The sequence below is a fragment of the Sinohyriopsis cumingii genome, chromosome 5, assembly GCF_028554795.1.
Source record: "Sinohyriopsis cumingii isolate HCF-2022 chromosome 5, ASM2855479v2, whole genome shotgun sequence".
Taxonomy (NCBI): domain Eukaryota; kingdom Metazoa; phylum Mollusca; class Bivalvia; order Unionida; family Unionidae; genus Sinohyriopsis; species Sinohyriopsis cumingii.
The window spans coordinates 54,900,518-54,909,766 of NC_142965.1; the positions used below are offsets into that span (position 1 = coordinate 54,900,518).

Here is a 9,249-nt window from a genome sequence, read left to right on the forward strand (position 1 = left end):
ACCCAAACAACTGTTTGTATTAGAAAGACAATCTTACCCAAATACCCCGAGTATACAAAACGAATACGAAAACAATTTTGTTGAGGCACCTAAATCTATTTCGTAGTCGATTACCTAACTCGAGGACTTATCAAGGAAATCATCATCGTCGTCAAACACAATAAGGTTGGGTCAGAAACAATCTCCTTATATAAGACTACTGTGATTTTTCGAGATAGATTACTAAAAGTTTACAACTATTTCTGACATTCACACAAACTTTGCTATAATAACCGATCTAAAAAGTCCACCTTGCTAAAATCAATACTATCAGACTTTTTATAACTCAACGCGAATGTGTTCATGCCATCAGCACAATATCGCTTATCATCAAAATTCCACAGAGCAGATTTTGTTATAACATTAGTCTCAATTTTATGACGATTAGATTTTATTGTCATCGTCTAACATAGCCAGAAAATCCCCCTAGCGCAGCCTTATAAGTAACGAATCCGATTACCTTACCTACTAAATTTATTTAAATGCCTCATGCTCTTTTTTCACTTTATTATCTGACAGTTTTAACCAGTACATTTTACTTCGTAATCCGATAAACGCAACGATAGGAACAAAATTTGTTTCATCCTCAAATTTTCCTACAACTTTTTGTTATTGTCACAGTGAAATCCACTGGGTTTTTTGGGGGATAATCTGAAAGATCGAATAATTCTCGGCTATCGTAAAACTCTTGATTAATATCATCAGATTTTATCTTGTACATCAGCGAGTCAGTGTCTGTAAATAGCAGATCTGCATCAGGCCACTTAACCTTAGCAAAATCGTAGTGGAACCAGTACATTAACTTATTTGACATGTCAAGTACTGCCATACCGACATAAACTGGCTTGTTCATCGTCAAGTTTGTCTTTCCTTTAAGAACGGCTAATATATTGTCATTAGATATTTTCATACTAACAAAATCGTCAGATGCAACAAGTTTATTACGACGTTCCACGTTATTAACGATCTCAATATCGACTCGCTTTCTAATATTTTCCATAGACGCTGTTTTTCATGAGCTTGAAAAAGTTTCACCGAATTCTGTCTTTGCAGCTGCTCTTCGGCTAGTATTAACGTCGATATAATATTTCATCCAACATGACCGATTCAATTTCAGCACACGACGAACTTTTCTTAATACAAGATTATGATCAAGTGCCTGTTTCAGATTTTTGTAATGTAAAACGTATCTCCGTTTGTCAAGCAGATTAGGAACTAGTTAATGAAGACTTGTTTGGGATAGATTTACACTGTGAATAATTTTGTTGTTTTTCTGATAACATGTGGGGGGCTTAGGAGTCGACATTCTCTAGGCCATATGTTCTTTAAGCTGTACTATTTCTAGTCTGCATTATTATTTTGTCAACAATCTTTGCACAAAATGTCCACATAGGAAATGAAAAGACGACCGATGTGTAATGGGATGTAAGTTCAAAACGTATTTTGTGGTCAAAACGATCTTCCGAAAGTCGTGGAGGATCGTAGCGACACTCATTAGATCTTGATCAAGTTGCTATTGTAATAATTTGTTAATACCTGTAGTCAGTTTAGTGACACTGCTGTTTATTTAACTTCCACGGATAAGATATATGATACAACTGACCTATAATTCATCCAAACGAAGCCATAAAGGTTAGTCATCCTTTCCATTTTTCAACATCAGAACATGTATCTAAATATGTTCTGATATCATTACAAATTAAGTAGCTAGCTTTTCTTTGATTAGAGATCATTTTCAGTATTCTACAAATATTTGTCAAAGATAAATTTTAATATAAATCATAACTTTGAAAATGAAATCTTTGTGAATTCGATGCAAACTGTTTTCTTTTCTTTTGAAGCAAATTCGTGTCTAAGTCCGAACACCATCATTACACCTGAAAAAGGATACGGCCTTCTATCTCACAGAATACACAGCATGGTACCTTTGATTTATCAAATACTAACAGCCTGATTATAAACCTTAGGCAGGGACTGATCACCTTTTCATCAATAGTTGCTGATGGAATTACGAAAGACAATGACAACCGCCCCAATATAGCTGTATTAATGATAGTATTGTACAGCATAAATCTGACCTTAAATCAGCAATCAATTGAATGTGTATAAACGAAAATGATCCTTTTGAACTATTCACATGTGCAGCTAAACATGGCCGTGAGAAACTGGCTATCCAAATTTTGTCAAATAAATTTACATTCGAAATCGTTGGGATATTTACATTTGGTAGAAACAGGGATAATCCTTGTCAGTGGATGTCTCACCGTGTTCCAGAACAGAAAGACGCCTTGAAAACTTGTACGTCATAAATATTGTATTACTATTTATTTGCAACGGATTGTCAGGCGGTAGATGCAATTGAAGGTGGGAAGGTTTAATTAGGAAATGAAGAAGAGAGATTAAAAGTGACATAATGTTTGCATTCCGAAACTAATTTAAACTTATAAATAATGTGAGATTCCGTCTTGACGTTACAAAAAGCATCATATCATACTTCCTAACTTAAATGAAAACAAACAGCTATAGTAAACTGACACATTTCCTTCACATTAGCTAGTGATTATGGTTGTCCAGTATAGACATATTACAAGATGGTTTGGTTTAACAATATTTACTCCTACAAGTGTGTATTATGTAATATATACAATATACATAACTAATACAATTATAGTCGACCCCCGCAACAAAAGAATATCGGATATATCTAGACACCAAGACCAGGAGAACCAGTCGGATCAAGAGGGTCTGTCGCATTCGTCATACAGACATTTATGCAGTCGTCTTTTGTGGCGAACACGTTGTTTCCATTCACAAAGCATCCAGAGAGGCGTCCGCAGTTGGGTGGGTTTGCTATGTAGGACCAGACTATTCTCGGTGTTAACTCTCCCTTACAAACTATTTGCTTTTCTGGGTAAGGGGTTGACAGACATCCTTAAAAACAATAAGAACCCAAGATCAGTTACGAATGTCTTATCATTTAGTTCAAATCAAATACCCTATTCCTGTATCCACATCCCTCTTGTTATCTAACGTCGCCTTTAACATAACTCTCGTACATCAGTGACATAACCCATATCTGTCTGTCTGTCTATCTATATATCTACCTATCGATCTATCTTTAGTAATTCATCTTGAGTAATATATTTATTATATTATTATATATGCAGATAATTGTTTCCAGTGCATAATTCCTATATCAATACTTATACAGTCTACATAGTTACTTATAGTTCCATAACTATTAAACTGCAGAGGCAAAACCAAACATAGTCTAGGCTATAAAAGACGAACCACACGTAAAATCATTCTAAGCAAGAATTACAGCTTCTGTATCCCTTAACATTTAGAAACGAATAATGTATGAATGAAATGTATAAGAAGAATGCCATTCAATATAGCTTTCTTCGCATCATGCAGTATGTCGTTTTACAAAATGATAGTTTTCATTATGTATCCATGATGCACACAACATTTCGAGGACATGTTTATGCTCATTGTGCCAGACGAGATAAGCAATGATTATTATCTTAGCAATGGTTTGTTGACATACAACTGGCTTTAGCCATACTTCATGCTACATTGACTCCAGGAGATACCTTTCAAGCCCCAAAGCTTGGTGCCCACTCGTTCTCCATAAAAGCCACCTGGTTGTTTCAACTTTTTATAGTTCCAATTACTCAATATTTCATCGTTTACATTACGCAAATGTCAGAATAAATGAAGTACAACTTGGATCAGTTTTACATCAACCCATTCGATCCACAAACCTCAAGTTATAAATTATATAGCTATTGAATTTATCATGTTAAACGGAGTTCATACAGGAAGTTTTGGTATAATAACTCATTAAATTGCACACTTCATGTCTATACGACCTAGTATTGTAAACAAGTTTCAATGGTCTTCCCAAATAATTTAGATTTGTATCAAATCGATCAATTAAAAATGGTTATATTTTGAAAACATTAAGCAGAAAAACATTTTGAATACAACTTTTTGATACACCAAATCATGGTTTCTCATACATATATTTTTTTTAAAACATAAGATTCATTTTGAAGCGTATCTAAAATATATATATATATATATATATATATATATATATATATATATATATATATATATATATAATTTAATTCAAAACCACTAAATCTTTAATAAACATAGTGAAAATGTAAGACATTTAGGAACACAGTGCTAAGCAGTAGGTACGATACGTTTAAAAATGAAGTCTGCTCGAGAAAATGCACGTACTATTGTTTTCACTTAGACTTATAGAGATGGTCAAGAGCTGTGTAATAAACAGCAACAGTAGGTCAAACATACCAATAAAATATGAGAGTTGTTCCAGAAAATGAAATTACTATTGTACCCACTTAAGCTTAAAGACATAGATATAGCCGGAGAGAGAGAGAGAGTCTATAAAAAGGAACAAAATAAAATATACCATTAGAATGTTAGTTGTTCCAGAGAAACGAAATGCCATCATACCCACCTAGATAGACATAGAGGCAGAAGAAAAGAGCATAGTGCAATACTTACGTTTAGGTTGTGGCATTGCTAAGCCAATCACAGACATCAGGAAAAGAATAATAAAAAGCTTCTGCATATTTGTGCCTGATTTTATTTTTCCTGTAAATATAATGAATGGTCTGTTGTATATTGCTACATTATTCAACCTATTTTATTTCCATATGTTATTTAAAGCGTGATTAAGAGAAACAAAGGGCGTTTAAAGCATCAATCCATCCTAAAACATAGTCTCGTTCAAACAAATCATTGTTTCACTATCGGGGAAGAGTTCAGGTCAGGTGAGTATAATTAAATGTTACCAAAAGGTGTCACGGATTTTTTCTTAGTTTCCAATATCCTAAAATATAGAGAGAAAAAAACCGTAAGATATATTAGCACGTTTTGTGCATAATTGATACTTACTGCCTATGAATAATAAAAGTGTTCTTCACAAAGGAAACCAGTGAAAATTGTGAATCGTTATGATATTTATTCTTAGTACGTACACTCACTAGCCGTTCAACCAGCAAGTGACTTTATAATATATGGTAATCCTCGTTATGAGCTTCAAAATCATTTGAATAAACGCTTACAAGACCGCTCTGTTGCAAAGATCTATTATAGTCGCGCGAATGGTCTGCAAGAACGATCCTTTCCAAAACAATTTAAAACCATTACGACGTTTGAATTCTTTCTGACTCAGACCTAAGTGAAGCTATTTTCTTATCATAAACTTCCATCCAAATCACCCATGGAATAAGAACATCAATTGATCCGAACAGTTCAGGCAAACTAAAATTTTAGCCACACGCATCAAAGTGTCCCAGTGACACATCCTCGGCTGCCAACTAGATTCTTATGGCTATGTTTTATTTACATGCTTGATTCCGATGACAAAAAACATTTGACATGGGCAAGTCTTAAAGACCTGATAATTATTGTCAGGTGTTAATGTTCACTACCAAGTTGATACCTACTTAGTCGAGTATATCATGGGTAATAATAAGACTACGTGCCCTCATTAGGTCGTTCAGGATTATCCCATGCTATATGATAGCTCACTGTTCACTGCAACAGTTACATTCAGTTTATGACGTTGATTAGGTTATTGCAAAACAACAGATGCCCAAGGAGAAGAAACAAAAAATGAACCTTTCCGAAAGAAATCTTGTTAATGATAACTACAATTCTCAGACTTATCTCAGTGAGCCATCACTTAATGAGAGTACATGTGCTGTCATGTCAGCTTCAACATATCATTTACAAAATACTAGTATTCCTTCATAATTCAATGTCAAAGCAGTATTATGATAAGTAGTATTATGTGTTAATTATGGCGGTTTCTTTATTCAATTCTTTATTTTGTTATATAAGAGACATAATTTCACCTATAAAAATAATTTCGGTTACTTTTAGTTGGGATACAGAATTTGAGCGGCAACCGTTAGCAGCATTTGAATCTGTCTCTATGGATTTTGCACGTACAATCCTGATAAAGAGTGCACCAAAGTCATGTGAACTTGATCCAATTCCACCATCACTGTTGCTTGAGTGCTTAGATCTATTATTGCCTTCACTAACTGATGTTATTAATACCTCTCTCTCTCATCCGGGGAATTCCCATCATTTTTCAAAACTGCCATTGTAAAGCCTCAGCTGAAGAAACCAACACTAGACCATAACTATTTAAAGAACTACCGCATAGTTTATAATCTCCCATTCATATCAAAAATCTTAGAAAAGGTTGTTCTATCCCAGCTTGTATCTCATCTAAATTCAAACAGTCTTTTTCAGCAATGTACAATCTGCATATCGCCCTTGCCACAGTACTGAAACTTCTCTTCTAAAAGTAGTTAATGACATTCTCTCTGCGTTGGATAGCGGAAATACTATAGTCCTCACCCTCCTTGATTTGTCTGCAACATTTGACACAATAGAACATGCTATATTACTTCACCGTCTCCAGCATGTATTTGGCATTCATGATACAGCCTTACTGTGGTTCAAGTCCTACTTGGTCAACAGGACAAAATTGTATCTGCAGATGCAATACACTCCAGCCCAGTTGATCTATGTTGTGGTGTTCCACAGGGGTCTGTTTTTGGAGCCGTTCTCTTCATTCTGTACACTCAGTCGCTCTCAAGTGTCATAGCTCATCATCCAGTGTCTCGCCAATTGTACGCTGATGACACCCAAATATACAAATTTTGCCACCCAACTGAAGTTGATGATACCATCCAAGGTGTAGAGAGGTGCATTTCTGATGTGAAATCATGGATGACATGTAACAAGCTGCAGATAAATGATGATAAAACTGAGGCCATTCTGATCACAACACAAAGACTTTTTCATTCACATCCTTTACCTCAAACAATAAATATCAGCAAAGCCAACATTAAATTCACACGATCAGTACGAAACCTAGGTGTTACTCTGGACAGTACTATCACATTGCACCAACATGTCATGAACATATGCAAGGCTGCATATCTTGAGCTGAGACGCATCAGCTCAATTCGCAAATATCTTTCAGTTGATGCCACTAAAACATTTGTGTGTTCATTAGTACTTTCAAGACTGGACTATTGTAACTCATTTCTGTCTGGTTCATCTCAATATATGCTCCAGAAACTTCAAAAGTTCAAAACACAACTGCTCGGATCATACTTAGAGTACCACGATCAGAGCACACCTTCCCGCTGCTCTCTACCCTAAACTTGCTATCCATTCGATCCAGAATCAAACACAAAATTTGTTCTCTGTGCTACGTTTCACTGTCGGACTCTAGTCCAACATACCTATCCGACTTCACCCATGTGTACACACCAGCAAGATACTTACGCTCCTCTTCTGACAATCGTATACTCATTATTCCCCCTATGAAAACAAAGTCATATGGACAGCGTTCTTTTGAATACAAGAATCCAGCAACGTGGAATGACTTGCCCACTGAACTTAGACACAAAGTCACAGTGATCACATTCAAGAGGGCTCTCAAAACTCACTTATTTCGACTACAAGAACAAACTTAAAGACTGAATAATGTTTCCTACCTTAAATATTCTCAGCATGTTTTTTAATGTTTTCTAATTTCATGGTTTTTGTTTTTGTAATCATAGCATTATATGTTTTTTATCTTATATGTGTTGTCTAATGTTGTAAAGCGCTTAGGGCTTCTAAAGATTAGGCGCTATACATAGTCCTCATTATTATTATTATTATTATTACTTGCGTAACACATACACAGTATAAGAGGCGAAAATTCCAAAATATAAAATGAAAACACATAATGCATAAAATTAATAAAAAATAATAACGTTTAGTAAATACAACGAAACGTTTTGGAGTGAACCAAAAAGGACATTAATATTACCTAAACTTTATAATAATAATAATAATAATAATAATAATAATAATAACAATATTAAGAAGAAGAAGAAGAATACCAAGAACATAAGGTTGGTGATTATTTTAATTTATTCTAATCGTTATTTTTCATTATAACATAAAATTTATTTTATATATTAACAAATGAGGTAAATAATCTGATACAACAAAATCGTAAAGAAAGCTTCATTTACTGCTGACTATTTAATTCAAAAGAATTGTGTTAGGAGATTGCTAATTGAACAACCAGATGGTTTGGCGGTACCACAAGATTTTGCCCTGTGGTTGTCCAGCGGGCAACAATACGTTCCGAAACATTTTATATTCGTGCATCAAGAGTTGCTTTTATAGTTTATGGGAAGCTGACGTCTTTCAGACAAAAATAGTAATGATTACACTTTATGAAACATAATATGTTTCGATTGGGTACAAATCATTTGGTAGGAAGAGTGTTCTACACTAGGATATGCCATCCTGTAACCCACAAGTAAATTCTGGATAAGAAGTGTACTTTTCCATCTGCCACTTACTCGGTCATCACGAACTGCGTGACGGAAGTCACAAAGTGATTTGCATTTTATCTTGTCGGCTGTGTGCGTACCGCTGGATTCTCCCTACGCTCGTGATCTTTTGTGTACATATTTTGAAGACATAACTTACTGAATTTATTCACAGTTAAGAGAGTCATAAAATATTGTCACACCTTTATCCCAATTTACGACACAATAAATCGTGCAGTTGACACAAACTGTTTGTCAAAAAGCAACATAAACTATATCCTGAAGGTTTAAGATACAAATAAAACAGAGAAATTGCAGGGTTTTTTTTATAGATGAAACATAAGCTTATGAGAAAATTTTCTGCATGACGTGAAAGAAAGAGAAATGACTTACTGTTTTGCCGTCTGTACACCCAAGTAGATTTCGTTTATATCATCAGTTCCTTCGCCTCGTGCTTCCAGTTAGACAAAATGACCGCGCAATGAGCTTTTATACAATGAGCATGTGACCCAGTTGCTGGTCGTTTCAATACAGATTACCAGATTACGGACAAAGTATTTCTGATCGGATTAGAGTAATATTTGATGAAAAGATCTGGAGAGAGAGAAAGAGAGACATGTATAAGTGGAGTCGTTGTCCCTTCTTTACATGTATGGCATTAAATTCAATGTATATTACCATGTATTAAATAAAATTGAAGCAAGCGCACGCAATGCGACGTATCTCTTGCAATATCGAAACAAACGGGACCTTTTGTATTCGAACACCCTCGACATTAAGATTTGTTTTCACCATATAATGTAATAGTACG

At 34.7% G+C, this 9,249-nt stretch overlaps 1 long non-coding RNA gene across 1 annotated transcript; it reads right to left on the bottom strand.

Moving 5' to 3' along the window:
• Positions 1-2,377: 2,377 nt before the first annotated feature.
• On the bottom strand, positions 2,378-8,910 carry LOC149799204 (uncharacterized). The gene is made up of 3 exons (XR_016420880.1): positions 8,832-8,910; positions 4,582-4,671; positions 2,378-2,970 (listed from the first exon to the last, which is right to left on the bottom strand). It is a non-coding gene; the product is annotated as an uncharacterized LOC149799204 (long non-coding RNA).
• Between the last annotated feature and the right edge of the window lie 339 nt (positions 8,911-9,249).